This window comes from Panthera onca, chromosome B2 (genome assembly GCF_046562875.1).
Source record: "Panthera onca isolate mPanOnc1 chromosome B2, mPanOnc1 haplotype 2, whole genome shotgun sequence".
NCBI classification, from domain to species: Eukaryota; Metazoa; Chordata; class Mammalia; order Carnivora; family Felidae; genus Panthera; species Panthera onca.
In genome coordinates, this window is record NC_138343.1 from 140,081,582 (window position 1) to 140,099,399 (window position 17,818).

General features: G+C 43.4%; 1 long non-coding RNA gene across 6 annotated transcripts in view; it reads right to left on the reverse strand.

Annotated features, from left to right (window-relative positions):
• The window catches only part of LOC132667786 (uncharacterized), a 149,460-nt gene extending 136,204 nt beyond the window's left edge, over positions 1-13,256 (reverse strand). For 3 of the 6 annotated variants that reach the window (XR_009605359.3, XR_009605361.3, XR_009605360.3), the window contains exon 1: positions 13,011-13,255. This is a non-coding gene — a long non-coding RNA (uncharacterized LOC132667786). Of the gene's footprint in view, positions 1-13,010 lie in introns of all 6 variants that reach the window. The other 3 variants (XR_014137738.1, XR_014137736.1, XR_014137737.1) reach the window with 2 other exon arrangements.
• Positions 13,257-17,818: the final 4,562 nt, after the last annotated feature.

The following is a 17,818-nucleotide window of genomic DNA, read 5'->3' on the forward strand; positions in this document are numbered from 1 at the left end:
TTTGCTGCGTACAGATCACTGTTCTGCTCCTGGGGAGCCCTCCCGAAGGGGTGAGTGCGGGAAGTGTGAGGGCCACCTGACACCGTAGTCGCGGGGGTGCCCATTCAATGGTAACTCGTGTATTTATTAAAGAAGAGAAAGTAATAATTAGTGCGATGAAGTTAGCCCACTCTAATCTTGTGGAAAGTTCCTGAGGAAGAAGCCGCCTCTTTAGATTTTAGATGGCATCGTAATATATGTGGTTTGGCAGAAGGAGGAGAAAACCCACTCTCCACCCTTCTCCAACGTTCCTTCGTTGGAACAAGCAGCACATTTGGGGAGAATAAGCCACCTGCTGCCAACATCTTAATGCAGTTCCTGGCAGAGGAGTTTTGATAGATGGCTTCAAAGCCACGAGTGTAAACCCCTGAACAAAACTTTCCAGAGGATGAAACGTCAAGAGAGCGAGGTTGCAGGAAGCAGGGCTTGTGGAGGTTGGCGGCTGTGGAAAACTCCACAAAGGGAAGAGTCGAAATAAAATCTTACAAGGGGAGAATGATTTCCACTTTTCAATCTCCTTTCACCTGGGTTTTTTTCTTTTTCTCTCATTTGCACTTTGTGACGATCCTCGGAGAGAGAGGGGGCAGGAATTATTAACCCCATTTTACGGGGGCTCGGAGAGTGCAAGTGACTTACCCCAAATCTTCGCCTGTTTATTGGCAGGGCTCAGAAGGGAACCTGGTCTCCTGGATTCTTAGTCACGAGGAAGATGAGAGGTTTCGTAGCTGAAGCTTCCACCTCAAACAGGAATCCCCTCCGTAGCGTCTCCGTAGGCAAGTTTCTGGATGATGAGTCCAACCCCTCAGAAGAATAGCACTTCACTTTTACATTATCCCAAATACCATCTGACGTCATGAGACGCTAAGACTAGTTCTGGAGTTTCTGGAGACTATTCTGGAGACCAGTTTCTGGAGACTATTCTGCTTGCTTTGATGGGAATCTCCATTCACACCATGGACTCCAAGTGACCTCCTCAAAATCACTTCACAGACACTGCCAGATTTTCCAGCCACCAAACCCCCATTCTGTACCTGTGCCGTTAATTACCTCAGTGAAGGACTTCACATTTAGAAATATTCAGTGCTCTCTGTATTCACACCCATGACTTCAGCCTACCAAGTTGTTACGACTCCTGACTCTACCTTCTAGCACACTGTTTATCCTGCCTGGATGTCTAAGTCGGACTTTCTGTGCCTTCCTTCAAAGTATTAATCAGTTCAAGGACTGGAGCCTAGAGTACAGCCCTAAAGCAGGCCATGGCGAGTGCCCGCTGGTTGGTGTTAGCTCATTGATCTACTCCCTTTGGTCATCCAAAGAGAAGTGGATTTCTTCGGCTGGTATTCAGTTCACACGCTTCCGGTCAGGCACTGCTCTAGGCTCAGCTGCAGGCAATAGCTATTTGAAGGACAAGAGAGAGAAACTATGCAAAATCCCCCTGGATCGGCTACTTTACTGCCCCCTTTGCTGCTTTGTGGCCCCCGCCTCATGGGCTGGCTTCCCCTCTAAGGGCCCTGGTCGGTATTCCCGCTTCCAACTAAAGCCTGCCGTCCCTCCCACTCATCAGACTTTCCTCTGAGCTTGGATGCTCCTGGTTCCAATCCCAAAGGACCAACTTGCCTGCTATAGATCCCCCTGAAACCAGCTGACTTTCCTCCATTATTCCCTTTGCCCTCTTATGACGTCCCTTCTCCCTGAAGCTAGTCTGTCACCTCACAGCTTCATTTTATCTGCACAAATATTACAGGAAACTTTGTCAAAGCCCTTAATAAAGTCCAGACCTATCACGTAATAGTGCCCTGAAATATATCAAGTCTTGTCACCTTATCCGGAAAAGAAAGAAATTTACCACTATATGAATTACTGAATTACAGTTTGTGTATATAGAGCAAACTCCTGAATGGGCTTACCAACCCCTTCCGGAAACTATCTCTCTCCCTCCCATGCCATTTCCATTGTTTTCACACAGTCAGTGTGATCCCACACCCTCAGCTTCTAAGTCCAATTGGTCAACTGCCCCAAGCTGAGCCCATAGCATTTTTTCTACAGGAGTTAAGGCCAAAACTGAGGCAGAGAGACTAATCTCTCTTTGGTGACTGGGCCCAAGATAAGGTGCTTGGAAACTGTGACCTGCCATGTTTTCAGCCATGTGGGCCATGGGGACGCCCCCGCCCCCAGCAAGGAGAGAGAAGACAGAAATAGAAAGGCAGGGAGGCACCAGGCAACAGACTAAGAGCATCCCGAAGGCTCAAGACTCCTGTCCCCGTTTTCCTTAGATAAGCCACGTTCTTCTCCTTGGGTCCCAAAACTCGGTCAAAACCTTTCCAATAAATCCCCATTTTGTTTATGGTAGTTTGAGTTCACTTTCTGTCATTGGCCACCGAAGATTCCTAAGTGACACAGTGTGGGGCACTGACCCCACCCCGGAGCCAGCCAGCTGCCTTGCAGGACTACACCGGTGAAATTAGTCAACCTCATGCAATCCTACAAAGAGCTTGTTGGCCCGCAAAAAAGAAAGAAATGTAAGGAAATGAGGTCTCACAACCATGCTACTTATTTCAGAGTCTCCTTGTGTTTCCTTTTTCTTTCTTGATGTCCTGTTCACAACAGAGGAAAGTCCCTCATGCTAGGCAACAGTCCAAATCATGGACTTCTTTCTGTAGGCCACAGGGAGAGAAACTCGGAAGGGCCAAGAGAGTTACGTCTGCTTATTTTGGTTGCTTTGAGTCAAGCAGCAAAGGGATTTTCCAGTCGAACAGTCCCCTGAGCGCGGCAGGAATGTTTCATGATCCTGTCACGCTTCCCTCTTCCCATTCACAGCCCAGGCCAATCATCCGGTAAATACCTGAGAAGGTTGCCTTTGTATACGCTTCCTGGTTAAATCAAAACAGCTTCCAAAACCTAGACATGGGAAAACTGGATGAACCCCTCAGTCCTAATTTCGGTCTGATTCACAAACAACGGCTAAATATAGAAAGACTCTACCCATTTGAGGCCAACAAAGAGTGTCCAGAATCTGCTCTTGGAACCTCTGTATCACGTGGCAGCCACTGATGTTCCAGCCCAGAGGGAGGGGACTTTCCCGCCAGAGTGGCCATCGCTAAGCAACATCAACCCAATGACCATCGGCCTTGGGACCACCATGATACTCCTTGCAATTTTCTTGAGGATATTCCAGAAGGGAAAGCCACAGGGCTTAGATTTTAAGTAACTAGAACAGATGTATAGTGTAAATTCCTTAGGGTCAGGATCCCTATTGGGTTTAGTGTTTTTCCCCTCTAGTATCTGCTATATCAGGATCAGATAAATCATATGTAGGGCCCACTTCAAAATGAAAACACAGGGCTGCTGGTTCAAAAATTAAGAATTGCAAGAGCATGACAGCAGAGCAATAAACCAAGTGCTGGGCCCTGTGTGATCGTCCAGGTTGCTTACAAGCTGTAGCCAGTCTTGTCCATAGCACCCTGGTCATGATTTGTGCAGCATAAATGCTTATTAGTGAATCAATAAATTGAATAACCAGGACCAGAATTAGAAGGGCGGGGGCAAGACACCTCTGCTTCAAGCAAACAACCCACCCTTTCTCTTTCATGCTTCTGCTGGGAACTCTGATAAGAAGGGGTTCCACTGTAGAAGTTTGAGAAACACTGCTCCGTAGAAGCATCTTTGTAGGATTTAGAGCACAGTGTCACTGATAACCAGGTCCTCACTTCATCAATTCAGGTATGGAGTGAATAGACAAAACCATCAAGAGAAGATCAGAGGAAAGGAAAAACAAAAAAACCACCAATGTGTGAAATTTAAATCTCTTCTAGAACGTGCTGTCTCCTTATAAATTATCTACAAGTTCCCGGGCTGCCCTGCCCATCCCCTATGGTAGACCACCCCTTATCAATGCTATTTTTTTTATCTCTCCCAATTTGTTCACATCTGCATATTTACCCATAGTCTCGGTTCCTATTTATTAGTCCGTCACATCAAAGTATCTGCTCTTGGATCACCTTCTGAAAACGTTAGAAGAAAGTAATCGGTCTTTAAGGAAGGTGTTAAACACTGGTAGGATGCTTGCAATAACCTTGGTCTGCTCTTTGAAAGCAAAGAATGGGGATGCTTACCCAGCATTTTCTGAGAAATGAGTGTAAATTGCAGGAAACAGTGTGTAAATTAAAGGAACTGCCTAATATAATTAGCCACACAGGAAATGTAATGGGTCTGGAAAACAAAAGTGTAATTTATGAGGAAATATCAATTGGAATAATGTAAATAATGGGTCTTTCACTGCGGTTCCTATTGCTTGTGGAACTAAGGTAGTCATTAGGCAAGGAAGCGCTTATCAAATTCTAAAAAGGTTCTCTAAAGCTATGACTTTAGAATGTCATATTACCTTCAAGAAAGATCCTTAATTAATGGTGGGGCTGTTGTAAGATGTATAATGGGCCCGGCTGAGTTTCCCCATTCTTCCCACTGTGCTGACTACACCCATAAAATATGGCCTAGCTCTTGGCCAGGATCTTTGGGAAAGCTTTTTGTAGTGGGCCTTTCATTTGATGGTGAACCGCTCCACTTTTGGCTCACATTTCTTACAAGATTTTCCTCTGAGGTGGGCAGACACCGACAACATTGACTCTTTTAATATCATCCACCTGAATTACAATTATTACTGGGGTTCTCGATGCCTCTCCATGAATCAGTTTAGCCTCTAGGAAAAAAAGTAGATACTAAGTTCAGTGGCTCACTGCATAAATGGAAACATAGCCCAAACCTCTAAATAATGATCAAGCACGCGGTGCCTGGGTGGCTCAGTCAGTTGAGTGACCGACTTTGACTCGGGTCATGATCTCATGGTTCGGGGGTTCGAGCACTACCTGGGGCTTTGCGCTGATAGCATGGAGCCTGCTTCAGAGTCATTCTCTTCCCCTCTCTTTCTCTCTTTTTCTCTCTCTCTCAAAAATGAATACACTCTTTCTTTTAATTTAAATAATAGTCAACCATATAAGCTTTAACTGAAGCTCATGCAACAAAGACCTTTTCTAGGTAAAAAAACAAAATGTAACTTGCATATTTTTAGTGTATTTTTCCCCGTTGTTACCCTGATTGCCATAATTCTACCTTTATAGTAGAGCGACTGGCTGCCATAACCCAGAAAACAATGGTGATGAAATGCAAGGCCTCTCAATATCGGTACCTCTGAAGTTCTTTATGTCTTCGATTCCAAATGACAGGGAATTGGACAAATCATGAAATACAGCAGGAGACAACATGAGCAATAGGTGTATCTTACACCTCTACTTCTGTTCCATCTGTTGGCCCTTGGACTAATAAATCTGCTAATTCATACAGCGATAGCCACTGCCTGACCGTCCTGCATTCTGTTACTCTTGTGTCTGCCTGCGGTGGAGATCTCAGTCTTCACACTCCCAGACTTGTGAGGTGCCTGCCTCCAGGGGCCTCTCCCACCATGGCTCCAGCCCACCAGCCCACTCTCCTCTGGTAGGACAAGTGTCTGCAGAGGACATCTCCTGCTCCATATGGGGCTTTCCTCTCTGCTCCCACCTCCACAGGGCAGCCTGAAGGGCTCAGGAAGAAAAATTCTGCCTCCTCCAATGCCATCACTCTAAACTCCTAAAACAAGCACTGATTCGTTCTGAACAACTCAAAAAAAGACAATGGAAAAGTACATTCTAGAACGTTTTTCTATTCTTCAGCCAACAAATGGTCAAAGGTTAGAAGTTCAGTTCACCAGAACTTTCTAGTCTCATCCATGGGTCTTTTATGACCCTGTTAAGGAGGGGTGATGGGCTTCTTGGTATTAACAGTGGCTCTAAAGGTAGAGGTAGTGACATTTATTTCTACACAAAGAAAGAAAAAAAATAGCCTCTTCCTTATTCTTATTTCTGGCCATCGCAGATATCCTTCTTTATAATTACTTGGGCTATTGCTATTGTAGCCATCATTTTCACTATTTACTATTATGGGTATTTAGAGGCTCATAAAAATGTGAGCTTCCTCAATGCTTAAACAGCACGAGAGATAAATCAGAGGCACAGAGCATTGGCTGACACTGGATGAAACCTGACTGGGAACAGCTGGATTGCTCTCTTGACTAAATATTTACAAAAGGCATGATTATATCACTGAGCGACACTGTGCGAATATAACAATTTATCAATCATCTTGTTTAACAGCAATCCCCACAGGAAGGGCTACATTCCCACTTAACAATAAGAATCTACTGGATGCTAATTAATTTACTTCTTTTCACTTAAGGTTATTTCAGACACGTATGCCCTTGTGCTTTTATAACAGCACATTTTACACGGAGACCAAGTAAATGTTGTATAGGCCAAAAAAAATAATAAAAGGGAGGGTCAATGTTAACTCTAAATCTTGGCTCACAGTCCATCTTCTGGGGTTAGAATAGAGAAACGTGGACACGTTAAGGCGTATTCTAGGGATCCGGCTGCAGATGTTACTGCTAATTCTAGAGAATATGAGAAAAATGAAAGGACAAAGGCTGGTTTCCTCTTGAATTTGAATAAGGAAATGTTAACCAGTTGTTGTTTACCACACAAGCGGTCATGGGGAGGCAGGCCCATCGTTATCATTCAGAGCACAATTCTGTCCAGTGACAAGCATTAGTAGAAGGAAGAAGAGCATGGTTCCTGTCCTTGGGTGCCCTTCAGCCTCAGGGGAACAACTGGTGGGCTCAGCCCAATTTGTATAATATCACACGGAACACAGATGTAAAGTCCTGCAAAACCAGTTAGTAGAGGAATTCTGGGAGGATGGCTGTGGTGTCAATGGCACAGTTTTGGACCTTCCAGAATTGTGACGTAAAACAGAGCATGTAGATGGCACAACTGAAACACATGGACCACATCTGTGACAAAAGTAGGCAACAAGATTTCTTTACAAGTCCCAAAATATAAGTGGATATTGCTAAAGTACTTAATGCCCCAATACCTGAGCGTTACTGGCAACTGCGAGGTAGAATCCAAGGGAAGGATTTAGAGCAAGCCTGTGAGCAGGAGAAGAAAAACAAAACAAAACAAAACAAAAATGAAAACAAAAACGAAGGTGAAAACAAAAATAACCGACAGGTGTATCCGGGAAAGTGTGGTGGGCAAATCTGAGAAGAGCAGCTGAATCTGTGACTAGAAGGTTGAAGATTCTCCAGCCATCTGGTCCCTCTGAACCCTCCAAACTGACTAGCAAACTAACAAAGTCTCCTTCCAGGAAGGGGCCCCATGAGGAGACAGTCAGGAATGTAACCAAAACTGAGCAGGATAGGGATGATAGAGGCAAAGAAAAGATAAGATACAGAGAAAAGTGGGACAGAGATGAAGGGAAGAGAATTGTGAAATCTCAGGAAGCAAGCTGTCACTGTGTTTTTAACATTATATAAAAACACCATAAGAGGGAGCTCCACAAAGTAAGCAAAACTCTATGAACTCAGCCTCCATCTAAAAATTCAAGAGAACTAAATTCGCATTAAAATGAGGAATAAAAAATATATATAGGTCAATTCCCATACAAAGTGACTATCAAAAAATAAAATATGTATCAGAACATCACTACAAACAACAAAAACATCCCAGAAAGACATACTAAACACACACACACACACACACACACACACACACACACACACACACAACCTTGCAATATACTCTTTCAAAACAAACTAAAGGCTTTAAGAAAATGATACGAGACAGGAAAGAGCAACGAATTAGAATTAGAAAAACTCAAAAATGTAGGGACAAAACTTAAGAAAAACTTACACATAAAATAATCACTAGAAGACTAAATTATAAGGAACACAAGAGCAAATAAAGGTAATAACATAGTGACTTCAGACAGTAAAAAGGAAGGAATTTAAAAAAATAAATTTGTAAAAAGATTTTAATAGGATCAAGAGAAAATGACAAATATTGGAGATAAGCAAAGAAAATCTAACATATCGATATAGTAGTCCCTGAAAAAGAAAACTGAATCAAGGGAGCAGAACAAATCATAAAAATTATAACTAAAAAAAAAAACAAAAACAAAAACAAGAAAAGCAAAACTTTTCTCAAATTAAAAGAAAAAAAGTGTCAGACCACATATTGAAAGAGCTCTTTGAATTCTTGTATCCTTGAGACTACCCCAGAATGATCAACACCAACATGTATTCTAAAAAAAATACTGGACTTTAAAGAAAAAAGAAAAAAAATCATTTGGACATTGGATAAAAAGAACTTGTGATTTATAAAAGAATGAAAGTGGGTTTTCAGTAGACTATTAAATACCAACTCTTGTTCCAAAAGAAAATAAGGAAATATATTTCAGATACTCAGGGAAAGAAAATATGAGCTCAAAATTTTATACCCAGCACACCTGGCCTTCAGGTAAAAAGTGCTCAAACTCTTGTTAACATGCAAAACTCAGAGAGCTTTGTTTCCATGAGCCTATCCTAAGGAATCCATTATTTCTAATGAATTCAGACAGACAAAATGACTAGAAGGGCATCAACAAAAAGAATTGTGATGAGTATTAAATACATAGTTAACTGTAGAACTAAGGCTAAAAAAAATAAAAGGGAGAGATTATAATATGTAATAGCTAAATGATATGGTAGTATGGATATAGCACAGTCATTTTTAAAATGGGAGAGGAGTGAAGATAGCATATTTCCTATAAACTGGAAGAAATTTATAAGTCTCTGCATTCAGAGACCTGAGAAAACTCAGGATTGATTCCTTTGAAAAATTATAGGTGCTCTTCCATTCTTTCATTAGGAAGAATACAATGTCTGCCTGCTTTTTTTGTTCTTTTTAATAAAAACTTTATTTAATATTTCTACTGGGGCACCTGGGTGACTCAGTCAGTTAAGCATCCATCTTCAACTCAGGTCATGATCTCGTGGCTTATGAGTTCCAGCCCTGTGTTGGCCTTTGTGCTGACAGCTCAGAGCCTGGAGCCTGCTTCAGATTCTGTCTCTGTCTCTCTCTGCCCCTCTCCCACCTGTGTTCTGTCCCTCTCTCTCAAAAATAAACAAACATTAAGAAAATACTTTAACTACTTTTAATAATTTTACTTATTTTTATTAATCAAAATTGGTGATATACTGGGGTGCCTGGGTGGCTCAGTCGGTTAGCATCTGACTTAAGCCCAGGTCATGATTTCATAGCTCATGAGTTTGAGGCCTGTGTCAGGCTCTGTGCTGACAGCTCAGAGCCTGGAGCCCGCTTTGAGTTCTGTGTCCCTGTCTCTCTCTGCCCCTTCCCTGCTTGTGCTCGCTCTCTCTCTCTCTCTCTCTCTCTCTCTCTCAAAAATGAATAAACGTTTAAAAAAATTTTTAATTAAAAAAAAATTGGTGACATACTATTAGCATTGTTACTCCTATACTTTGTGTGTGGGTGATATGAGATTAAGCAAACAAGTAATTATGGGATCTTCTAATTCCCTCATTCTGTGTCCTTCTTGACATAAAAGAAAGAAGATACAGATACAATGTACATCCTGCTTAGGTAAAAATCCCATAGTACTAAATTTGAATTGGAGGTATCAGTGGTATTTTATTTTTAATCATGAGGTATTTTATTTTTAAATATGCATATGCTTGTGTTTATTTCCTAGATCTATCCACTGGAAAAGCCTAGGGAAAAAACGAGCAATCCAGTAACAATGAGTATTGTGGGTTCCTAGATGGCAGCCTTGAAATGTCATTTCCCATCATTTAAAAAGTGGAAGGGGAGGGGTGCCTGAAACCAATGTAATATCATCAGTCCACTATACTTCAGTTAGAAAAAAACATTAAAAAATAAAATAAAAATGAAAAGATGGGGGGAGGGCTTCTTGGGGCAGTGGGTGGGACAAGAAATGTAAGGATAAGAAGATAAGTCTAGTATATCCTAACATACCAGATATCAAGAATACATTCAAGGCCTGTTTGAGCTTTAGTAAGAATTAGAATTGCAATGGATTGAAATTTAACATACATATTTAAATCCACACTTTTAGAATAATTTTTTAAGTGGTCACTTTCTGAAGATGGCAGAGAACCAATGCATAATCTCAAAAACTGGGTAAATAAAAGGACAAAATCAAGAACTTATACTGTCTTCTCTGTCTGAATGATACCTCTGGGTAACCAATAGCAGTTGGGATGGGGGGAGTTATGCTATAAAATTATTCCAGCTAATATATAAAAATAAAATGGTAGAATTAGAACACCACCATTCGGCAAGCACTATAAATTAATGGATCTAGGCATTGAAGATGAGCAGTTGCTAACATCAAAAAAAAGTGAAAAGCGGGCATTGTGTTCCTCCTGATGAAAATCACAAGGTCACCAATAGTCTTGTCGAAGAGAGCAAACCAGAGTCTCAACCAGCCTCCGTATTCAGCTGCCAATGTGCAGAGAACACACAGGATAGAAACACATATCAAAACGTCCCATGCATCTACAAGCACCAAACCTTAACTCTGGGAAATTCAAATGGCCAAGTTCCTTAACATATAAGTTTTAAAGAAAATAAAGGGATATCGGGCAATCTATAATTACAAAATTAAAAATATATATGTCAAATAAATGCTGTCTCGGATGCATAGTTGAATGGCCAAACCATTTTAAAATGCAAGGAAGTGACTACTGTAAAGAAGTCAGGGTAGGGGCGCCTGTGTGGCTCAGTCCGTTGAGCCTCTGACTCTTGATTTCAGCTCAGGTCACGATCTCATGGTTTGCGAGATCAGGCTCCACATCAGGCTCTGCACCAACAGCACGGAGCCTGCTTGAGATTCTCTCTCTCCCTCTCTCTCTCTCTCTCCCAAAATAAAATAAACATTAAAAAAAAATAAGAAGAAGCAGAAAAAGTCAGGGTAGTGGCTGCCTTGGGAGGGAGTGGACAGTGACAGAGATAAGGCACATAGAGGCCCCTCGGGGTGTCTGGCAAAGTTCTATTTCTTGACTTGCAAGGCATTTACAAGGGTGTTTGTTCACTTCATAAAATTCCACTAGGCTACATATTTGTTGTATGTGGTTTTCTCTATCTGTGTTCTGTTTTGCAATGACCAAGGTTAAAAGACAACCATAATCCCAGAAAAAAGGGTATAAACACTATTATTATGTAAAGAATGTGAGCCTTTGAATCAGACAGGTCTAGATGTAGGTCCTACTTTGCCACAAATAAAACTGTGGGATCTCTGACCTCTCTGAACCTCAATTTCTGCTTTCAAAAGGTAACGACAGAACCTAAAAGTTCCAGCTATCTACTAAGTATTCAATAAATACTAGTTTTATCATTTTTTTCTCTTTCCTCTCTCTCCCTCCTTGTTGAGTGTCTGTTGGAATAATCAGCAGGGCTGAAACCATGTAGGATTAGTCAGTGAAAACTTCAGGAGGATCCGTGGAGGAATCCAGAGCGGAATTTTTTTTTTCCAGTGAAAGAGATGGGATATCCACCAGAGAACGTGAGCGGTAATCCAGGTGGGAGGGGAGGGAATACAGAAAAGGGCAGTTGGGTTATACGAAAGGGAAGTCAGAAAGGAGGTTTGCCTGATGAGGTGACAAGAATGGAGGTCACCCACGTAACTACCCACAGAGGACGGGCGGTAACAGATGAGTGAAGCAGACTCCTTGCCGATAAAAGCAGCACAGGGTCAGCAAGAAATCGCAACTGACCTTCAGACTCAGCCTGAAACAAGAGGGCGTGGGTGGGTGCTGTACACGGAATGCTGGTACCTCCCCCCAAATTCGTATGTTGAAACCCTAACCCCTCTTCATGTGATGGTATTAGGGGGTGGGACCTTTGGGAGGTGGTCAGGGTTGGATGGTTCACGAGGGTGGAGCCCCTATGATTGGGATTAGCGCCCTTCTCGGAATCACAGAGAGTTTACTTCCTCTCTGCTCTTTTCCAGGTGAGGCTACAACAGGAAGTCAGGGGTCTGCAACCCGCAAGTGGGCTCTCACCAGACCCTGACCACGCTGGCTCCCTGGTCTCAGATTTCCAGCCCCCAGAACGGCGATAAGTAAGTTTCTGTTGTTGATAAGCCACGTATTTTGTTTCAGCAGCCAGAACTAAGACAGTGGGGATTTTAAGACTTTCTAAACTCAAGTTTAAGCATGGTTTCTTTTTTTTTAATTTTTTTTAACAGTTATTTATTTTTGAGACAGGGAGAGACAGAGCATGAACAGGGGAGGGTCAAAGAGAGGGAGACACAGAATATGAAGCAGGCTCCAGGCTCTGAGCTGTCAGCACAGAGCCCGACGCGGGGCTAGAACTCACGGACCGCGAGATCATGACCTGAGCCGAAGTCGGCCGCCTAACCGACTGAGCCACCCAGGTGCCCCAAGCATGGTTTCTTAAAAGCTTGTGGACTACCAGAATATATACTCTGTAAGTACATTAGTCCTTCGAAGCTAGGGAAAACAGCAAGACACGCCCACATTAGAACCGTGTTGTATACCCCGAGATCACTCTTGACGCTGAGGTCTTCTTTCACAGAGCATTGGCACGTTAAGGAGAAGCCTGTACACCCACAGCCAACCAACCACAGGAGAGATATAGCATAAATATACCAAGATCCTAAAACCCCCAAACTACAAGTGGCAATGTTTACTGGAAAATAAATATGGGTCCATGCAGCAATACTTGGTCACGTTTACACTACTGCGGGCCTAATGAATGCTTTTCTTCACTGGGCTTTCTCTTCAGAAGTTTATTTATTTCCTCTAACACCCATCCAGGTGATTCCTATATCCTATGAATAATCAACACATAAGCTTGTACTTAGAGTGAGAATAAAGGAACTGACATGGAAAGGTGGCCTGTTAGATACCAGTGGTGAGACAAAATCCAACCCAAGTGATGCGACAACTGGAAAAAAGTCAGATCTGTCCAATTAACTCAACTAGTTATACATAATGCTAACACCGCACTCCACATAGCTCTCACGGTGCATCAGGCACTGTGCTAAGTACTTCCTTGCATTACCTCCTTCACGCACACTTCTCTGAGGTACAAACGATTATAAGCCAGAGGAGAACTGAATTCAGAGGTTGTGTAGCTTGGCCGAGATCATGCCATTAGATTCCAACCTATGTCCTCTGTGACCAAAGCCCGATTCTCTGTACTCTCTCACGTAGCTGTCGAGGAAACCTGCATCGTGTTAACTCAGGTTGTTGTTCTGGTTCTCCTTCTGTTGTTCTCAGGTTCTGTTCTGGAACTTTGCTTCCAAGAGTTCTGGGTTAAAGGGTGCCATCTGGATGTTCTTACGGCAGAAGCATCTGAATCTGAGGGGACCCAACGAACCACCCTAAATCCGGCTGAGACCCTGGGACATCCTCCAGGCCACCGCCTGTACCACTAACCACAGGGAGGGAAGGAGCACAGAGAAGCTGTGACCAGAGCTGGGAGCTGGGCACAAACCCCATCCAGCTATAGCACATACTAGCTATGATACGGACAAGTGGCTTCACCTCCCTGATTCTGTCTCCTTACGGGTAAAATAGGAGTCTGAAATATCTCACCGCACAATGGTCTTTGGGGAGATTGAATGAGATAATGCGCGTGCGACAGCCTACAAACGCTCAGAGTTCATCTTCCCCCATCCTACGTCCCCACCAGCATGTACTTCACCCTCATGTACACACGACGTCCGGCCCCCACTGGCGTGTTGTCTGAGCGTGAGGTCACCGTGATGTTTTGTTTGGTTGTGCTCCTTGTGAAGCATCCACGTGTCGCCCCAGGTGGAACATATCTGAGAATACGTGTCCCCACAGCATTTTCAAAAGTGGCCCAAAATGGCCAGCAGAATCCATCCTGGAAAGATTCTCACTCCCCAAATAAGTCCCAGGCATAAGAAGACACAGACTGTTACAGACAGACTTCTGCAAATGCCGTCTGGAGAGTGTGCCTTTGAACAAGAAAACCGAGCTAATTCAAAAAGGGTCTCCTGCCTCCTACAGTAGAACGGAAAAGAGAAACCTCGGCCACTCAGACATTTCTCTTGGCTTCCTTCCTGCCTGGGCTGGGGGAAAGAGGCATTCAGGAGAGCCAAGCATTTCTTTGTTCTGTGCGGGGCCCCCAGCTGAGGAGAAGCCACATGTGAGGCTGAGAAGGGGCATAAACCACCCGGTCCTGGGTCCTGCCCAGGGTGTGCCTGGCACACAGACCCGGTGATTGGCCAACACCCACCTCTCAAAGACCACGCGTTCTCGAACGGAGTTTGACCATCTCAGGGAAAGAAAGGGGGACGTTAAGTGCTGTTTCAGGTGTCTGCTCTTCTACTAAAAGCCTTTGCAGGAGGTTATTAACTTCAAAGGAAAACTCCATTTATCCTCACTCCTTTCCCCTTGAACCTCAGACAGGCCCACACTGGAACTGTCTACGTCACGGAGAGCCCCTGGAGGGCGGCCAAGGCCCCGGCTCCCACCCCCCGGTGCCAACTGACTTTCAAACCCATCCTAGAAACAGAAAGGGGTTTCCCCCCCCCGAGGCATATGAGTTCTCTGGGTAAAAATACAATTATTTCTCATCTTCTTATAGGTAAAGATCTAGAGCAAAAGAAACAGAAGTTAATAAACTATTCTCCTAATATTTTAGCTTCTCGGGTCTTTAAATGACAAAACTCCATCTTGGTGACAAGATTCTGAACCCCGATAAAACTTCCTCTCAAACTCTTAGTGCTTATAACCAATAAAGGATATTTTTTAAACAGTTAAACGATAATGCGTTACAATTCTTAACCTGATTTCACTGAGGAAAGGGTATATGTTCATCATTTCCCTGTCTCTCTATTTGTGTGTGTGCATAAATTTAAAGGATGTTCCTTAAAAATAACAGATCTATCACAGTACTGGTTTGGAGTCTCTTTTCCCTTTAAAGGGCTGTTCAGTCTTGGCCGATCCCGATTTCACTTCGAAGCAACGTGATGCCAGAGTGTCTGTCTCGTCCCTCCTAACTCCTCAGCAGCTGTGACCTAGATCCACCGATCTCTCTCTCCCTCTTTCCCTCTCTCCTCCCTCCCCCCTCCCCCTTCCCTCTCCCCATCTCCCCATTTTCACCTATTCCCAAATCTCCCCCAGATGTTCTTGAACTTAACTGTTTCTCATAGACAACACCTCAGAACGGCCTTGGCTGCATTGCTAATGCTCTGCCACCTTCCCCAAAGCCGGTTTGGGACTCATTCCCCACAAGGCGGTCACTAGGTGGTACCAGTCCCATTGTTCCACGGAGCTGGCAGAAAGCCAGTGAGTGGGCTACGTCCCAGGGCTCACGTCCTTATAGGCCCTTCTGAAGAATGTGGATTTTAGAGGGTGGTGGTGTGGGGCATGTTGCACCTTACAGAGGTCCCAAAGAATCGGCCGAGAGATAAACCCGGGAAGGGTGCCACTGTGACAAGGCTGAGGGCTCGAGGAGTCCCGCCAGGGGGGTGAGTCCTCTGACCCCGGTGGCTGTGCCACTGGAGAGAAGGAGCCCGACCCCAGTTCCCTCAAGAGTCCCTCTGTTGCCCTCCCAGGACTTCCTGGTGTGTGTGGAAGGAAGTGCATCCCAGACCCTGGAGGTCCTACCCCCCGTGGGGCTTTCCTGAACCACTCCTGTGCTCTTCCCCGGCAGGATGCTGTGCACCTGCTGGTCGCACACAGGTGCTTTGGGCATTTTTTTGTATCTACATCTCCCTCTCCAACCCGGACACGCCATCCTGCCACCTTCCCATTACCAGCATTTTTTCCAGTTATGCCAAAAGGAAAGGATACTTCGAAGCCTGCGTGGCCGGGAATGGTCAGCTTCCACGCGCAAGCCCCTCAGAGGAGCCCTGGCGTGTCCCATGTACACCGTTAGACATCTCTGGGACTCCAGCCGCGGAGGCCACTTGTACAGATTCTTCAAAACAAGCCAACAAGATGCTGAATTACAGCGAAAGCCACCCCATCTCTCTGCTCCTTGACATCGCTACACTATATATATTAATGAAGTGTGTCCGATTGAAAATTCAAAACCAAATATATTCGTTAACAGTCTAAAAATAGATTCTTCCCTCCATGATTTTAAAGCCTTTAGGCTCTCTTTCCAGTGCTGATTATCTTGGTTTTGCTACAACCAAGATATAAACATGAGATATAAAAACAAGAAAAATAATCTTTTAAGGTTAATAGCTTTGAACAATTAGTATAAATAATCACACTTTGATATTTTCTGCAATATTAATTTTGAAACTGAGCATACTATTTTGCTGAGCCAGACACGAAGCTGACTAGGAATTACTTTTCATCCTCATTTCATCCAAGGAATTGAATCTGTAACATTAATCGTGTTACTTACTGTCAGACCAACTGTCTGACTTAGGTCGGCACAGACCTGTCAACGGTCTCCTCTACATAAAACCAAGGAGCCCAGTTATGTCTTGCCATCTGACCAATAGCCTGCCCTCCCTTAAACTCCAAATATGCAGAAGATACCCAACAAGCATTTCTTAGGCACGTGAGTAACATAGAACAATGTTTTAGGTACTTTAAGAAACAATGCCACCCTGATGTTTTTAGCCCCAGAGCCTAACACAGTGCCTGGCCCATAGTAGGAGTTTAATACTTAACTGTGAATGTCCAATTAGACATAGGCAGCATCTACACGGACAAGTAGTCGGGACATCTAGTCACTCTCGCTCCCCTCAGCTGGGTTAACGCGGTGCCAGAGACAGGACTTTCCTTTCCAGTTTCCTCTGGGGCCAGTATGAAGCAAATGGACTCAAGTGTTGATCTTGCTCATGGAACCACGACTAAAACCCCCTTCCGAGGACCAAAGCCCAGTACTCTGCGGTTGCGGGAGCCACTTTGAGGAATCGTCTCCAACGCCTGAAGATAGGTGATGCCCCTTGGCAAAGCTGAGATGGGGGGAATTGAGGGACCACCCTGCATCCTGGAGAGAGAGGACCCGGGCAGTTAAGCACCCCAGTGTCCGCGGGAGCCAGCTGAAGCCTGACAAGTTGTAGAGACAGTGAAAGCAGTTCTCATATGTTCTAAATGCGGTGATAACAAGACTTAACACTTAGACAACCGTCCTTACTTGGCCGAAGAAATGACTCAGGGCTGCCGAGCCGACTCCAATCCAAAAGTGAATCTACTAGAAAGAAACTTTCTCAATTCTGTGTTTTCTTTAAAAGTTTGAGGCTTCTTTTATAGTTCACTAATTTTAATTGAAGTCATAATTATTTGGTTTTGATCCCACTGGCAGCTAGAATAAAAAAAGTAATTTCTAAGACTAAAATGAGGGAAAAAATTCTTTTGAGGTAACCTACTATAATCCTTTTTATTTTGGAGATATAAATGTAATCTCAGTCAGTAGCGCGAAAAATAATGTTTCTAAATTCCAATACACTAACAACATATTCATGTTAAATAATTGAAGTATTATAGTTTAGTTATTATTATAGACACTTTAATCTATTCCACATTTGGTCTCTCAACCACCCATATTTTAGCCCTATAGTCCCTGTTTTCTGTAGAGTGATGTAAATAATGAAGGAATGAAATCCTTAATGCATTTTTAATGCAGTATAACCATTTTCTGTAATTGGATTAGGATTACAACTCTCAAACTACTGCTAACACGTGAGGTACAAGTCAAATTAAAAAGAAAAAGAGGGAAAAGGATGAGGAAGGACACATTTACTGGTGAGAAATATCGTTTACAAAGTGGCTTTTGCACAGGAAAAAAAAAAGGTGGTATTATTTTCAAACCTAAAAAGTAATTTCTGGAATAAATTTTACCACTGAATTTAGAAAGTTTGTAAACACTTGCAT